Here is an 18,389-nt window from a genome sequence, read left to right as displayed (position 1 = left end):
ATATATATATATATATATATATATATATATATATATATATATATATATATATATATTATATATCGCATTATTCAAAAGTAAAAAGGAGGTTATCGGTAGACAAAAGAGAGAAGGGGTCCGGTCAAATACTAGCCGACAAAATACTCATGGTTTTATCAAATTAACTATACAAATATATATGATGGAATAGTATTTTTAATATATTTTTAAATTATTACATTGCAATACTGATACGGATCTAGGAGCATTAGAGACAAAAGCATGTAGTTAACGCAAACATTGATGAATTGCCATTGTGGAATAAAAAAAGATTTCACCAATTTCCTAAGAGGATCACTCAACAAATAGCCCCTACTATTCCTCTTACAACGGCATGTAATCACTCTTTATCGAGGATAGGTCGTTATCTAATTCTAGGTCCAATGAATTTAAAACGATGGCTAAAACAATAAATATAAACAAAATGTTTCGCGTGGCTCATGGAATAATATACATTTCCAGGAATGGGCAAAATCACCTACCCCCAGAACAACTGTAAACTTGAGGCTATCCATTTTTAAAGTAAGGTTATGATCACCTTGCTGTACATCTTTTCTGTTGCAAAGTTACATAGCATATCTATATAAATATAGATGCATTTAGGTTAAAACTCAGCCACTGAGGAGAATATAAAATAATGTTATGCTTAGGAGACAGACACTCAACGAATTTCGTAATCTCTGGCAAAATTTTACAAATAAAACACTAATTTTATTACGATTTTAATGTTTATCCCTTGTTCCCTCTATCAATACACATGGAGACATCGTCGTTTATAAAACTACTTTTGTATTTTTGTCCTCGAACAATCCTTCTTGCTCTAATTAATCTGGCGAAAGTTCTTTATAACCGAAAAAGGGACTCAATAATATTTTATCAAGTTGATCTCGGTTTTGATAGAGAAGCATTAAACCCATTGCTGGTGACGACGGGGGTATTATTAAATGAATATTTGTGTGGCATCGTCAAGTGGCTTACTTTTCCCATGAATTTTCTAATATTTTAATTTTCCACCAATCAAGACTTCCGTGGATAAAGGAGGAAGACATTCACATCTTTTCGTGGTTTTTAAGACATAATTTATCTTGATAATTACGGTCACATTTCATTTTGAAAACTAGTATGAGAGCTCATATCCCCTCAAGCAATATAATGGTTTATCTTGGAATTATAACTTTCCTGACACTGGGGAACGGAGGAAGCAGATGATTGTCTGGAAAGAAAATTACGATGGGGACAATAAGAGCTCACGGATCAGTTCCTTGCTTGAGCCCTAACGAACTTGGACCAATTTTAGCGCAACTTTCTACCTATAGCTAGCTGAAGCATGCAATGATAACCGTTAGCAACAGTTGCTTTGACCTTCCTGGAACTAAGATAAAATATGGAATTAAAACTTTTAACAGGACATCAAGAGTTTACTGTTTATATTTTAAGACTACTGCGAAATCCAGACATAAAAGAGATAAGGCATCAGGGCAAGTTTTCAAGATTCTCTGCTGGATTTAATTAACTGAAAAACTCGTTATAGTAGCCATAAAACATCCATTATGTACGTACGAGACTCCGAAGACAGTTCCAAGCTGCCGAACTTGTTTGCCACTGTCTTAAATATGGACGAAAGGAAATATTTTGTTTTCTATTTACTTTCCCAAACATTTTATGGAATCATAATAATTATCATGTACTTCGTTAATACTCATAATGGTATTTACGGTTTTTCTCGAATATACTCGCACAATGTAAAATGCATGAACCTAATTCTTATAATTACCATAAAAATAAAAATCCATTCTGAAGTGTAAGAGTTTAACTATAACAACCATATTATAATAATATTTAGCTTGTATGCTGAAAGATAGTTTTATTTTGAAAAAGATCAAGACATTTTCAAATTTACTATTATTCAAACTAATTAAAAGCATACTAAACATAATAACATACTTAACTAATTCAAACACCTTCCACATCATTCTCCTCCCCAAAACTCCCCTGCCATGCGTTCTCTTTCGCAGCTTTCAATATTCCATTGCCAATCAAGGCGCTATGCAAGCACCTTTCACGCCTCCTTTGGGTTCCTTCCAAGCTCCTTTCCCCTTTCCAACACCTTATTAATTTTTCCCATCCATTTTACGTTTTCATCCTCCTCCATATCCACGTCCCAAAATACTCCAATATACGCCTGTCAACTTCCTCAATGGCCGCGCTGCACAAAACGACTCTCCACATTGAACTTCCATTTTCCCTAAACAAATTTGTTCTAAACTGAAAATTTTCCGCCGGTCATGGGAATCAAACCAGTGACCTTCGGCACCACAGGCAGACACGCTATCTCTAGTCTACCTCCTCCCCCATATATATATATATATATATATATATATATATATATATATATATATATATATATATATATATAACGATTGTACGGAAAACTCACACGAGCGGCACAATAATGGGCTGACACAATATAACACAAATAGAAGAGAATAGACACATTTAAAAGAAATCTCACACGGTAAATTGTTCGAGCTTTCGGCCCTCTCAGAGGCCTTATACTATATATATATATATATATATATATATATATATATATGTATATATATATATATATACATACATATACATACATATATATATATATATATATACACACACGAGGGTCATCCGGAAAGTAGTACCCGTTCGTGAAATAAAGACACAAAAGTAAATATTAACAAACATAAAAAATTTTATTTGAAAGAGGATACTTTAAACTACTTCTCAACATAATCTCCAAGCAAATTAAGGCATTTGTCATAACGTGTGACAAGTTTCTGTATTCCTGCTGCATAGTCCTTCGCCGCCAGCTCATTGAGATACGCGAGGGACCCATCTTGCACAAATTTTTGCATAATGCAGATGGTGTTTAACAATTTCATGAACAATTGTTCGAGAAACATTGGGAAAATGCTCACAGATGTCATCAATTGTGACGCGCCGATCGTTCCTCACGAATTCGTCAACTGAGCTCACCAGTTGGTCTGTAATGACAGACGGTCTCCCCGAACGCTCATCGTCGTGTGTGTTCCCCCTCCCCATGTTGAAGTTGCGACACCACCGCCGAACAGACGACTCGTCCATTACATTGTCTCCATACACCTCCTTTAATTGGCGATGAATATCACATGGGCGAACGTTTCTTGCATTGAGGAATTTAATCACTGCCCTCACTTCACAACTGGCGGCGTTCTCAATTTTTTTAAACATTGTAAACAATCACAGAAACAACACAGGCAATGCTAGCGTCACGCAACTTGGCTCAGAGAAGGCAGACAAGCCACTGAAGCTATCTGACCTCGTCCAGCGGCTACTCGCGTCGTCAGCACTTCATGCGGCACGAACGGGTACTACTTTCCGGATGACCCTCGTGTATATATATATATATACATACATACACTAAATCTGTTAAAAAAGTATCACGAATTTTGAATTTTCGCAAGTTAGGTATAATTTATTTTCAATTTCTTTGTGGCGTTATGTTGGTTCTTATGTCTCGCATTTAAGCCGCAAATTTCACTAATTTTGAATGGTTAATTGTCGACAGCTGTTTTGCTAGGACGTGTTTTTGTTTGTCTTCGATTTTTGCCTCTTCCAAAAAATGGATCGAAGAATCTGTACCAAATTTTGAGTGAAAAACGAAATCAAGTGCGCGGACGCATTCCGAATGTTGACTGTGACATATTTATAAGCTACCTAGGAATGAAGCAACGTTTACCGCGGGTACAAAATGTTCTCAGAAGGCCGAGAAGATGTGAACGACGAGAAGCCTGCCGGACGCCCGAGCACGTCAACAACATACGAAAACATTGATGACATGAGATAAGGGGATCGAGAGGTTACGGTGGCTATCGTACTGGATTCCCACCCAGAGGGCCCGGTTTTAAATCGCGGCGGTACTGAATAGTTTTCAGCGGTAACTCGATCCCTACTTTAGATGCTTTATGTAGGGCACTGTGTAACCCCTTAGCGCCTTTCGTAAAAAGTAGGCTAATGCCAACGCCGGGTTTCTCTGCGTCCTTTCCTGCCCATCCCTAATGGCGCAAATTACGTTAGCTGTCAGTCGCCTCCCCTTTATACTACTACTACCATTAGAGAAGTTACTGAGGACCTAAAAATATCGACTGCCTCGTGCCATTCGATTTTTACCAATGATTCTGGCCATGACACGGGTCGCCGCGAAATTCGTACCAAAATTGCTCAATTTCGACCAAAAACGGCAACGCATTAACATTGCTATTGAACTTTCGTTAGACTCTGTCCGCGTCGACCCAAATTTGCTCCAGAGGGTCATAACTGGTGACGAATCATGGGTTTAGGGTTATGACGTGGAAAATAAAGCTCAATTATCCCAATGGAAGATGCACTACGAGCCAAGACAGAAAAAAGCGCGCCAAGTTCGGTCGAATGTGAAACTTTTGCTCTCAGTTTTCTTCGATTAGTGGGGCTGAGTTCTTGCCTCAGGGTAGAACGGTATATAGTATATTACCTGCAAGTTATGCGCAATTTGTGCGAAGTAATCCGCCACAAACGCCCGGATTCGTGTAAGTACAAAAATGGCTTTTGCACCATGACAACGCCCCTGCTCACACATAGTTATTTGTTCGTGAATATTTGGCCAAAAACAACACACCAATGATGCCGCAGCCACCGTATTCCCCAGATCTGGCCCCCAGTGACTTTTTCTTGTTCTCGAAATTAAAGAGGCCCATGAAAGGACGACGCTACGCTACGATTGACGAGATAAAGACTGCATCGAAGGAGGAGCTGAACAAGATCACAAGAAATGATTTTTTGAAGTACTTCGAGGATTGGAAAAAACTTTGGCACAAGTGTATAATATCGAATGGGGATTACTTTGTTGGGGACAAAATAGATATACATGAATAAATAAATAATTTTTGAAAAAACAAAAAGTCGTCATACTTTTAAACAGTCCTCTTATTCAGGTCTTGCGAAATACGCTTGAAATGGTTTCAGGATGGGGTATTGGTTATTATGAAATACTTTTGTGATGCGAAAATTACTCTAACTCCACCGGAATACGGAAGAAACCTATATTTTCAGCAACATTAATGACATATCTGATTTCGTCTCTAATTGTTTCCCTGTTCCACTAACAATTTCATGCTGTTTTTAAAATTTCATATTGTTTTCCACCTACCTGTGTCATTTCTATTTCAAATTCATCAAATAATAATTGAAGGGAATAGAAAAAGAAAGTAATTTTAAGGTTCAGATGTAATCAATTGTCTTTCATCAGCCATATTCTGGAGGTGAAACTGACGCACCCGTCTCAGTTACATTTAAAGAGTGTCATTTTGAAGGTTTCTATTGCTGTATTTTGGATTTCCTGCGCATTTTTATATTATTTTATGCAGTTTATTATTGGTATGTTTTCATCAGAAAGTAACCATATGCCTTTTGTTGACAGATATTCGTTTTCACGGAAACATTCTAACCCCTACAATAATTACGCAACGCTGTCTCAGAATGGACGCAATGATGTCAATAGAATTCATATGAAGTTAGAACTTGCGAACAAAGACAAAATCAGGGAAACACACAAAAAAGAACAAATTGAGTAGCTTCCGGTGTGATATGCTGGAAGTCGAACATATATCAAGTATACGACATATCAAGTGGAAAAGTGCTTCGATCAGTTATTCTCACAAAAAAGAAATAAAACTCAATAGTTTTCGAATTTTCTGTGGTACAAGCCACCTTTCTCAAGGAAGAGAAGGAAGATAGAGTTCCTTCAAAGCATTTAAAAAGCAATGTGCTAGGAATGCAAAAACATAAGCATGATTTGTTACGCGGAAAATGTAGTCCTTTCAAAAATGTCATCAACAGCATGGAGAAGAAGACAATTGATAACTTAGGGAAAGAAGGACTTGGGTTGGACGCGAGATTTTGTAGTAGACATGAATTCACTATAGAAAGGAATATGGAATGCAACTACATCATTTGCAAAGTAACCTTAGAGGAGGCATTTGACAGAGTAAACTAAGCCTAATTAACGAACTCACCGCAGAAGATAGGCGTAGACGGGAGGGATAGGCAGGCTACTTATCTGATACCCAAATAAATGTATGTCTTCAAAGGCATGGTTAGCAAATGGAGAGTCCAGAAAGAGGAAGTTATGCAAGAAGAAAAGACAGGTTTGTCAGTCGCTGTTACTTTTCCCATCAAGTAAAGAAGATACTTCAGTAATTGATGACTCTAAGGATGACAAGTAAAGACGAATAAATATGTGTGACATAGCTTTGTACGTTTTGGTCATTCAAGGGAGTAAGCGTAGTTTGGAGAATTTTGAAATATGGACGCGTAGAAGAATGGAAAAAATAAATGATGGAAAGAAAACTAACCTTTGAGTGCCAGACGAGTATGGGGAGAGATTTATTTTGAAGAAATGCATGAAGACAGAAGAAAAGGATTGAGGGCATTTTGAGTGGTGGTGGATGGTTGAAGACATTGACTGAGTGGAGAATGTTGGATAATTGGGGAATTGGATGGGAAAGATTAAGCACGCTGGACGAAGAAAGGGATTTATCAAGCATTTGGAGTTGAAAAATATTCATAGTAATGTGGGGTTTAAGGATAGATGGTCATGTTTGGCAGGGCTTATAAATATATAAGATGTTTTTCACCAAGTTTATCAAGCTTAACTTGAATGGTAGACTATTCATAACAATAATAATGCAAAAATATCCTGGGTAAAAAGAAATATCTTTTACCATCGAAAATATATCACCTATGAAGAAGAGAACGTGGCATTATGAAGGGTTAAAACACGTATGTCAGCTGGTAAAAAATTTCTTATTTATTTATTCTTTATTCATATGCTTACTCAATCAGTGTTATTACCTTGGTACCAATTCCATTTATTTGTACGTATTTTGATGTAACGGCACATTTTTTTCATGAAATGGTACTCCGAGTCAAATTCCTCCGAATTTTGCGTAAGAAATAAATGAAAAATTCGATCAGGATATATGCAGATAGGAAGCAGACAGGATAGGAAGCACGATGCACAAACCGTTCCATATCAAAATATTTTCAGATCCATCGATATATGCTACTCGTTTCCTCTGACACCATGCTCTTGGTCGAAGGAAAATAGGTACGGCAAACCCTTAACGTCGAATTAGTCGTGACTAATATACACGTAAGTGCCGTTCTTATGTCTCTCTCTCTCTTCTCTTACTGGTTATAGCCCTGAACTAATTACTTTGCCACGGGCATCACTAACAACTCAGTTCTGCTGCAAAAAATTACCTTTCATTTCACAGTCTATTCCGCAAAAGTTTGCTCTTCTAGAATTTTCTGAGTTTACTTACTCGTTTTAAATAGTTTCTATCTTGCAAATGGCTGACATTCAACACATCGGACTTGAAATGGACGTAAGCAAGGACGAAAAGGAAACCATTTCCCGGAGAAATAATTTGATATACATATCTATAACTACTTCTAATAAATTACATATCTCTTTTCGTACAGGGCTCTTATTAATGAGGAGAAAGACTCTGTAAGACTGTGTAGACATGATTATATACTTAGGCGTTCTCTTTACTCACTACCTCTCCCGGGGGAAACACCTACGAGGAATATGTGGACAAGCTAACAAAAATTTAGGGTTTACTGGAAGAGTACTAAGTAAATGTGATGATAAGATCAAGGGAAATGTTATCTTTCGCTTGTTAGGTCTCATTTCGAATGTGCTGCTGGTATATGGGATTCTCACAAAGTTGGATTAATTGCCGAATTGGATCACGTGCAGCGCAGAGGATCTAGATTTGTTTAACGTTGTTATGATAAACTTAGTAGCGTATCCAAAATATTAGAAGGGCTAGGCTGGGAATCACACTCGGAGCGAAGGTTAAATTACAGATGAAATCTCTTGCATAAATGGGATGGGCGTCTCTGTAGCAGTTATGTTGAAGATGTATTATTACCCCATCGTGCTACGGTATGAGAGATAATGCCAATAAATTTAGAGGAATTAGATGCAGAACACATAGATTTAAGATTTCCTTTTTTCCACGAACGATAAGGAATCAGAATAGCATTGTCCGACCGCGGTAGGGGTAAAAATATTTAGTTCAAAATTAGTCTGGTGTGTATTCACCCCCTTCCATACACCCCTTTGGTGGCTTGCAGGGTACTAAAATATTTACGACACTTAGCGAATTTTAGAGTTCTCATAGAGGTACCGGGCATTACTAAGAGGTAAGTTAGAATTCAAAATCATCAATAAAGGCGTTTCATTTTTTCGTTCCTTCCTTAGAAACTTAACGTATTCAATTCTTCCCGAGCAAAACTAAAAGCTTTCTAATCACGTTAACAACAAAAATGAACATAACTTGAAGAACGCAACGCGGGAGGAAAATTGTTCCCAATCATTTAGGGGCATTTTACATTTAACCCTTAATTCATAGCACCCGATATTTTGTGGGTACCAAGGCAAACCGTGTTATTTTACGTAGAAACCGAAGGTAGGAGATGCTATCTCCCGGAGAAACATGAAAATGGACGGCACGCAATCCGTTACTCCACGCATCCATGGTCTCAGGTGGGTGCGTGCAGGGCGGAAAAAAAGATTTAAATTAATCTCCACAGGTACGGGAACCACTTGAGACGACGAGCACAGCTGAAACGTGCCAGACCTTTGGATTCCTCAGCTCAAGAGAAGCGAGCGAGGAAAATGGTCGAGAGGCGTAAATTAGCGGGGGACGAGGGCGAGGGGGACGAGGGCGAGGGAGACGAGAGCAGACCCGAGGGAAAGAGGGTTTGAAAGGGAAGTAGAAGGTTTCAAAAAAAAAGGAACGTAAAGGGCCGTGGGGACAGGGTTGCTACATCTAGAAGAATCTCCCTGCAGCTCCTTCTCCAGATTTTTGACTACGAAATCCATATTTTTATAAGTTCGCGAAACTAAATTGAGGACTTCACTCATTAATAATAAATTTGACTCTCCAAAATACTCTAAATAGATTGCCATGAATGGTTCTAAATGAGAGTAATCGCCAATTTAGCGAATATAGAACTAACACTACCAAATCGTACTCATTTTGAGTATTTTACTTTCCGCTAGTAAAAACTAGATCGGTCAAAAACCCAATGAGGCGAAACCAATTGAAACCCAACGGTGATTTAAATGAAATTTCCAGGGTTTACAATGTTCCCAATCCATTACAATTTATTCTATTGAGAGTTTAATTGTTTTGAATGATTAGCCTATTTTGAGTGGCACTTACCCGGTTAAGGGAGAAAACCTCATGCACGCTAGCAATAGAAAAACCCACCAAAATAATATATCCCTGGGAAAATCATATTTTTTACAAACTTTACCTACACGAAAAAGAGTATTCGTGGGGTGAGATTAGTGAACTTTATGACGGGCGCGCGCTATAGTTAACGAGGACGCTATCACCATGTATCAAACTTCACGAAGCGGATTCTAACGTAACGCGATTCCTGACGCTACAACGTATGATGTGGGAAGGGTGGTATAACTTGCAAACTGTCCCACCGAGTGCAAAACTGTCCCACCGAGAGAAAGCACATTATGGATCGCAGTGACAGAAGCAATAGGCCCATCATTGTTTCCCGAACTCATGCGATTAATGTCGTCATGCGCTTACTGTAACATTGACATGGGCTGGGAATTATATTTAAGACGGGCAAAATAAAACTCACCAACGGGTTCAATTTTTTTCCGTCGTGTCCCCCTCTATCCAGACGGGTCGGTGGGTGGTCGCTGCGCGAGGAGACCCTCCGACAGTCACCGCGAAGAGCACAAGCGGTAAGAGGTGGCGGGAAGTTGAAGACCGGCGACATTGACTCCTAGCGGGGTCCGGCACTGGCGGCGGCGGCTGAAGCTACCGGCCGGAGAGTGGGCTACTAAGCAGCAGAAGAGTGGACCTGCCGCCCCAAACGGCGGTGCCTGAGGGAAAAAATAACGAGATGAGTTTAATTAAAAAGTCAATACCGCTGGTACCAAAAGGGGACGTGAAAACCCACTAGTTGGCTGATTCAGTTCCCTATTTACAATAAGTTTTGCATCCGGGAATTGCAAAACAAAGCTACCTAGACGCAATCATGAAAAAGGTTACCGAAACGAAAGTTTTTAAGAGAATTCTTTGGAAACTTCTAAACAGTCCAGGTTCACTTCGTCTTCACATTTCACACTCCCACACTGCATTCAAAAATTCGGTGCGTTACCTCCACTTCTGCTCTGGTGAAGCGCTGTGTTTGGAATGTGCTACCGCATCGCTTGGGGAAACTAAGAGGAGAGAAGGGAGACTATAGGTGTTCGAAATGTGGTGGAGGCGAAGGATGCTGAAAATAAAGTTTGCCGATAAAATTAAGAATACGAAAGTGCTTAAGAGGAAGGGGGATGAAAAGAGGGTGATGGATGGTATGAGAGTAGTAAGAAAAAGTTGATAGGCCACGTCTCGAGGAGATGCGGACCGATGAGAATGGCGCTCTGAAGGGAACCGGAAGAATTAAAATTTTATGTGAGGTTAAAGGAAAGCGACTCCATTATCACTTAAAGAGAGAAGCTGAATAAAGAATACCTGTGAGAAATGAACCGCAATTGACTTAATGCTGCGCAGAGAACTTGGGGATGTAATTGAAATTTATGTACAATGTACTAAATTAATGTAACATGCAGTATCACCTGCTGAAAGCTTGTAAATGATGAATGATTTTGCCAACGAGAAAAGCAGGACGGAAAAAGACGTAAATATAAACGCCTGTTATTGAGGTATTTCATTACTTAAAACACTTCATAATTCATATGCTGGTTACTGCAACTATGGAAATACGTCGAAAGTTTACTGCTAATATACGAGGATGGTACGTAAAAAAGATAGAAGACATTTTATTCTGAAATTTTCTGAGGTCGGAAACTTTTCAGAACACCCCCGTGCATAGAAATTATGAATGAGTCGAAAGAAATTCGACATCTAGATTGTTCATGCAAAAAAAGTATTTCACATACACACGTATTAAGCTGACATGTATTCAAAATCAGTAACTTAATCAATTCTAACTTGATGTCACCGCAATGCCAACGAATTCTTGAACGCTACCGTTTATCTACGGAGAATGTCATCATTTAGGTTAAAATAGATGACTCGGAACCGCGATAATTATAACTAAGAAAAATTATTTTTCCAGAATATGTAAGCAATACTTTCGGATAAAAAAGAGCGAAGAAAACACGCATAATCTAAGTAGTCGAATTGAAGTAAATCTAGTGCACCAAAGGCAGGCTATCAGGTGCACATACTATTTTTCCTTATCTTCGTTGAACTTCTCGTTGAGCTTCGTTGAGCTCTCCCTCTGGCCATAGTACTCTTCAACCGAACAAATTAGTGTGAAGAATGTAACTTGTCTTGGAGTAAGGAATTACTTCGACTAAGCCCTACACTTCTAGTGCAAACGTACTCAATGACCATATTTTACCTAGTACTCGTATTGCCCCTCGGAATGTCATCTATTCTCCCCTCCCAATCTACGGCAGTTCCCTCCCCAAAACATACGTGTATGTATTAAATTTTCATCTCTCTGAACTCCACCTTCCTATTTGATGGCATGATGTGTGTAAAAATTGAGATGATTTAACAGAAAGGATGAATTTGCGTATCTTGAACCTTTACGAAAGATGGAACGGTAAATTCACAACACAATGGTCAATTAACAATTTTACAAATTCCATGAGAAAGATCGCTAGCAGTATTAGGATTTTATAAAAACACTTATGTCTGTCTAAGGTAGAAAAAGTTCCCATTTAAATAATTACACTCTTTTCAACATTAATTAATGAAAGTAAAACAGGTGTGTGCTGGAATGAACATGCATACATAGCGAGTAGATTTCACGATTATGCGGTCCTTAATAATAGAGACTGAAGAGGGTGAATAATACGTAAGTACCTATGAAAGAACATGGATTATAAGTATGGGCTGATGCCAGGAAACACAAAATAAGTGTAATTAACCAGCTTGGTCAAGTTGAGAGATAGAATAACTGCCAAATTTCCAGATGCGTGAAGGAGAGAGAGAAAGTGTACGGTTTTCAAAGATGAATAAATAGGCCGAGTGAGACAAGAGTGGATGTGGTGGAAAAAATTCTTAAACAAGGAATATTACGAGTAGATATCAGGAACTTAAGAGGATCTATAAACTAATGCGTAGATTTGGAAGAGGTTAAAGAAGTCTGCAAGGAGAGGGAATTACGTGTATTAAAGAAATTGGTAAAAGAGATTAAGTTTTCTAAAATTACTACTTTGCCTTCCATGAAAGGGAATAGTATGAAGTCATTTACCACAATATTTGCCACTCTTCCTCGTTCAGGCAGAGACTCTTAATCTAACGATGACATGTCGTTTTTATTATTTTATTACAATTTTAACAAAAACATTAAAAGTGGACGGGATAAATACAAAAAATCCTTCGAGGAACAATTTTCTGTCGAATGAAAATATATTTGGTGGAGTTAAATGTATTTAGATACTTTTATCTGCAAGAAGAAAAATCCGTGGACATTATTGGAAAAATATTCCATTTTCACCCTTTGCTTGGCTGCCAAGAGAATAAGCAACAAGAGGAAATTATTCTACTCCTTGATTATTTTATTGTTTACTCAGAGATAAAATGTAAGCTCTGTCATGGAGTGTCACCATGCATAGACATTCTTGTAAAGACTTTAAAAAATTCATTAATAAACATCAAAATACCTTAATTTTCTCGTTTGTTCAACTTCTGAGTCTTTCGAGTATTCTTTACTCATTAAGTTAGGAAGACATAGTCTTCTCATTTTTCGGCAGACTGCGTAACAACAATTTCTTTTCAGCGTAAAAGAACCGACTGACAAAAGAGAATTTTGCATTTGATATTTGGGAAGTCAGGTGACCCGAACAAAATGATTTACTCGCCACTGACTAAGAATGTAACTACTTGATGATGATGACCGGGAATGCGGCTTATATAGATACTGCAGTATTCCTAGTACTCTTCCGAAAGCATTCTATGTAGGGCAGCATTGAAGTGAATCCTTAATAGTGAAGCATTTCGAACCCCGCGTGGAATCACCAAAGGAACACTTCGTATTTCGTTCAAGATATCGCGAATTGTGCCATCGCTTGAGGCTGAATTATGACCTTAGCTCATGGGTCATCAATTATGTAGTTACCATAAAAATCTAATTTTCGCGAATAGGGAATCATATATCATCTCATGGTGGTATGATCATAGTCAATGGCGTGGGCGATAATTTCGTGATTTATAAAACTTCCCGCCACCGACACAAGGTAGTTTTTCAAGGTGAGCCTTCGTCCGAAATTTATGATGAATAGGTTTGGGAAGACCTTTCAGAGAAGAAAAGAGGTAAGAGTCCCAGCTAATCCTCATCCGGAGCGCGCGACCAGGGGCCCACGGAAGTGCCTATCCGTTCTGTCAAGCTATCGCAGCCAGTAGGCGTAGCCGCGGGTCGGAGGGCGGCCCGCTAATGAAGATTAAGGCTCCCTCATTATACCTGCTCTTCCATTCATTCATTCTCCGCCTTCTCATCCAACACAACTCCCTTCCCAACGTTGGATCCCTTTTTTTTTTGCTTCGCGCGGAAGAATCACAATTTATATTCACTGCTCGCAGGTTTAAATATCCTTCCCGCGGAGCACAATGGATTCGCGAGGGCGAAAATAAAAGGGAAGGTTGAAAGGAGAGAAAAAATATCAGGGTGATAACAAAGGCAGAAAGAACCCAGGGGAAAATGAAAACGAATACGAGGAAAGTGATATGCTATTCTTAAAAATTACGTGATATAAGCGGTTTCTGACAGCCTCACGATGAGATAATTGGAAAAGAATCTTAAAAAATCTAAAATTGAATGAAACGTGCTCCAATCCAGTTTAATTGGAATTACAAATAAATAAGTCTATGGTCTCGACGGGGTTTTTTTAATGACAAATGAATATTCAAACACCTATTTTGCCAGTGATTTTGGAATCAATATAATCTGGTGCTATAAAATATTCGCAGAACCCGTTGTTATACCTTAAAATAGAAGCCTCAAAACTGGGGCAGGTGGAACGGTTTACCTATTTTGGAAATAGTTTAGACCAAGATGGTCAAAAGAAAAAGGAGGCATAAAAATTTCAATTAGGAGAAGTTAAGTGATGACGTCGAGCAAGTATACTAAGAAAAGATAAGTGAAAGCATAGGTTGGTGAATTTGATATTAACTGTGGTTTTGCACGGCGCGGAAACTTGATCTTTGAGTCAAGACGTTGGGCCTATTTTGAAAGTTTTTAATATGTGATAGCGTAGAAGGATGGAAAAGGTTAAGTGGACCAAAAGGAGTACAAATAATTACTAGGCATGGCGGGAGAAATGAAAGGGTCGAGAGTTGGGGATGGGAGAACAGGAAACTTTGCATAAGTAGAACACATAGTTCTCTCTTAACATATGATGAGTCAGGGGAACCTCTGCTTTTTCAAAGGTTTGAAAAAAAGATTTCACTGTCAAATTAAAGACGGAGAATTCGCGACGCTCGCATTGAGGGAAAGGAAGCTACGCACATACGACCTTGTGTACAGCTTCTATGTGTGCCCATCCATGGGAAAGGGATATTATTTAGTGCCAAAATATTGTATTTTCCAGTTTTATAGGCATTCAGCAAACTTTGCAACAAATGAAAATCATGATATTTTATTATTCCAGCGAAAAAGCGAAAGCTTAGAATAAGTTTATGTCCAAGAGTTAAAGTCGAACCTTATCTAAGGCACATTCTTTTTCTCCTCCGTCGGAATTTCTTCAAAAAAATGGTATTTCGAGGAAAGTAGGAAAGTAGAAGATTGATTGAATTTTTATCTCTTATTTAGCTCTAAGCTTAATGAAGAGTGAGCTAAAACTGTGGGGCTGAACTGTGAAACTTAAACGTGGTATCACGGGGGTACCCAATGACCGCGTATTTAGTTTATAGCAACTCCTAGAAACATGAATCAAATATTTTCAGTCGACCCAAATAACTGGGGTCATACAGTTTTTTAATTATTTATCTAAAGTTCTAATCGAAGCTTTTTTTAATGCGAAAGCAAGTGCTAGAATCTTTTCGCAGTCTCCCTGGAATTTTTCTACATTATAAATAGAAAGACCTTTGATATTTTGGTCCTTTTGCAAATAAAGAAAATCCTAACACAACTCTTGAAATTAGCATAAAATGTTGTGCATACATAATCATAAATAGGTAGTAATTCATGTAACCTGATTTTATGTTTAACTGAACATAATCTTTATGTACTTCGTCTTTGTCCGGTTTTCAACCCTCTATAGCTCTTCAACAGAGAAATAAAATAAAAGTACCATTTCCATCTCATGTTATTAAATAAAATTGAAAACAAATTTGGTCTGGGTGAAGACAAGTTCCATTTCCCCAAGAATGATCACTTATTACATCATCCCCGTCAATGGCCATCTGTCCTAGTTTTCATTTGGATCCTACTCTTCTATCATTTGATCAACTCGTATAATTCCATTCGCTAACCACACTAAACGTCACGCCAAAACGGTGGAAAGGGAGGTTGGCGAAGAATCAATAAAGAAATGACATCAGAATGGAAAGGGACATGGGAAGGAAATGCTTTTGGGCAGAGAAAAACACAACAACGACCGTAACATATTACTGAAAGAAGTCAAAATAAAAGACGAAGTGGTGTATGAGAATTGTCCGAAAAGGCAGGCTAATACGTAATGCGGTGATGTACATAGGCTATACTGGTTATCTTTGACGGCTGCATTACGTGTTACTCACCCACGGAGAGAGTAGCAGTGCTATAAATAACTGTTCCGTAGCAAAGGAAAATCGATGCCATTATTTTTAATGCAACGGATATCAATAATGAAAACTACACACCGACATCCTTTCAGATGTTGACATTCCATCGGCTCATGGAGATTAAAGGGTTATAGGAGTCTACAGATTAATGCTACCAATCATTCTAGTTCATGTTTTTAATTCTATTCTACCTCAAATTAAAATGAAATTGGTAAACAAGATGTTTTAGGATGAAAGCAATATTAAATTGAATCCAATTAATTCACATATGGAGATACATAATTGTGTGAGCGCTTATGCTTAGAACGTTTTAAGTAATGAGCAATTTAAATTCGGAAGCATTATAACTTTGATTAATAGAATAAATCCGTGTATTCAATACATATTTTATCTTGCGCAGAGTTCATTAGGAATTTATGTAATAGTTTTATAACATATACTGTTCTTAAAACTGGGGGTATAGAGAACATAGAGCAAGCTTATAAAAAAGATATATTACATAAATTATGACGTAACACCATCCTGATAGCAGTAAAAGTGGGTTTACAAATCGTTTATCCTTTCTCGAAAAGGGTCTAAGTAATCGAAAGGTTTCACTTGAAATTTAAAGTCAAATTAAATAGTTAGCAAATGTACACTCACACTACTACTCTCATCTCTGTATATATTGCAAAAAAATTCTCAGCGTGTATGCTATTATTTCTTGCGCAAATAGTGATTTGACTAATGGACGCAATTTTAAAACCACAAATTTAATGTTTAATTATTCCAACCCTTCACGAATTCCGAATTTCCGCAGATTCTTTAAACCTTGTCACACCCTTCACGCTGAATCGGTTTCCTTAAATTTCTTTATTAGTGATTCGTTCAGCCCGTTTAATGTTCATTATCCTTCATAAATACAATTTTTGCTTAATTCATATTTGAATAATTTCTAATTTTACAATTTCCCTTATATTACTACCATAGAAAAGTATTCTATATGTATATTTTCATTTTTTCACTAATTTCCAAGCTTGCCTTGATTTATAAATGTGTTGCCTAATTCATAAATTTCTCTCCCAAAAGATTATCACCATTTTTAGATCAAATATCTCTATGTCTTTTGAGAACGTCTTACGCCACAGAATACTTTGACGTTTTCGATATATATTATTTTAGTATTCCCTGGTGTGTATTGATTTTAGAAGTTTTAAGCATAAATGTAAAGCAGCCACTGGGTAATAAACTTCTTTGTAGTTATTAAAATATTGTTTGTATGTGATGTGGACGGCATTTTGTATGTAATGAGGAAGTTTGTTTGCATGTGATGTGGAAGTGTCAATTTATGTAAGAATATTTTGTCTCTTATCTGTTTTTCTAGCGCGTGTATGTATTTATTTTTCGTTGTAAGAGTTATCTTTGATCAAACTTGACCGTTGCCACCAGGAAAAACACCTAATTGCAACGTAATTCTAAAATTAAAAAAATAATATTTTTCGTAGATGATTATTTGTAGGAGTTGGAGCAAAAAAGAATCTTCAATGAGGTTAAAGTTTTGAAAAATGGCTCTTCTATTCTTCCCTGCTCTATAAAGTTATTCATACTGCCAACCACTATATTATTTTAACAGGAAAAATAGTTGACGTTACATCTCTGCGTATAAAAGGTTTTCACTCAATCACAAATTGTAATATCGGACCGTTTGATATTATCAATTTTTGTAAGCATGTCGACCACCTATAACGATCCTATCAGTGAGGTACATAGGGATAACACATAAAACAAAATTTTCAGTACGATCCTTAAGAATTTCTCGTTAGTAAGAACGGGCAGTTTAGTCTTAGGATAATACAAGTTTGATCATTATCACATATATAAATTCCGAAAAAAATATACAGCACTCAAATCACTTAAAAAAACCTTCAATCAATGATTATTAATCAAGAATATGACTGGAGAACATTGAGTTATAAAAATATTGCATTCTTTATTTATAGTCACAACTCAGAAATAAAGTTAAATTCAATTTCCCATCTTCTTCTTGCCACCAAAATCCAAATGTATATTATTTCCGCCTAATTATAGTGGCCAGAAGTTCAATGCACCATCTTTGTACCACCGTATCGCTTCATGTCCTTGAGCCCATTTGAAATTTGGAGGACAAGTGATAACGAATTCATCGGGAAGACATTTTGCCATTGACGGATGACGCTTGGCTGAGACTAGTCTCAAAGATCATCGTCTCATTCTCCATCTTGATCCCGAAGAGCTCCAAAGCCTTCCCAGCTGGATAAAACTCTTTTGGTAAGTACTACGTGTTCATTGAATAATTTCGCCACCTTCACCTAGTTTTCAATGATTACGAATAGGGCTTAAAGGGTAACACACTCGGAAATAGCACTAGTACCGTTCAACATTTTACGACGCCGCTCGAAAACTGTGAGGTCATTTACGCTGAAAAAATCCAAATTGATTTCTGATACATATTTT

At 37.5% G+C, this 18,389-nt stretch overlaps 1 protein-coding gene across 1 annotated transcript in view; it reads right to left on the bottom strand.

Moving 5' to 3' along the window:
• The window catches only part of LOC139697860 (uncharacterized), a 531,364-nt gene that overhangs the window by 376,341 nt on the left and 136,634 nt on the right, over positions 1-18,389 (bottom strand). The window contains exon 2 of the mRNA XM_071596719.1: positions 9,772-10,018. The gene's annotated coding sequence lies outside the window, so the exon portion shown is untranslated. The remainder of the gene's footprint in view (positions 1-9,771; positions 10,019-18,389) is intronic.

The sequence above is a fragment of the Hetaerina americana genome, unplaced genomic scaffold (assembly GCF_022747635.1).
Source record: "Hetaerina americana unplaced genomic scaffold, ioHetAmer1.1.p SCAF_8, whole genome shotgun sequence".
Taxonomy (NCBI): domain Eukaryota; kingdom Metazoa; phylum Arthropoda; class Insecta; order Odonata; family Calopterygidae; genus Hetaerina; species Hetaerina americana.
This window is presented reverse-complemented; position numbering and strand designations above follow the sequence as displayed.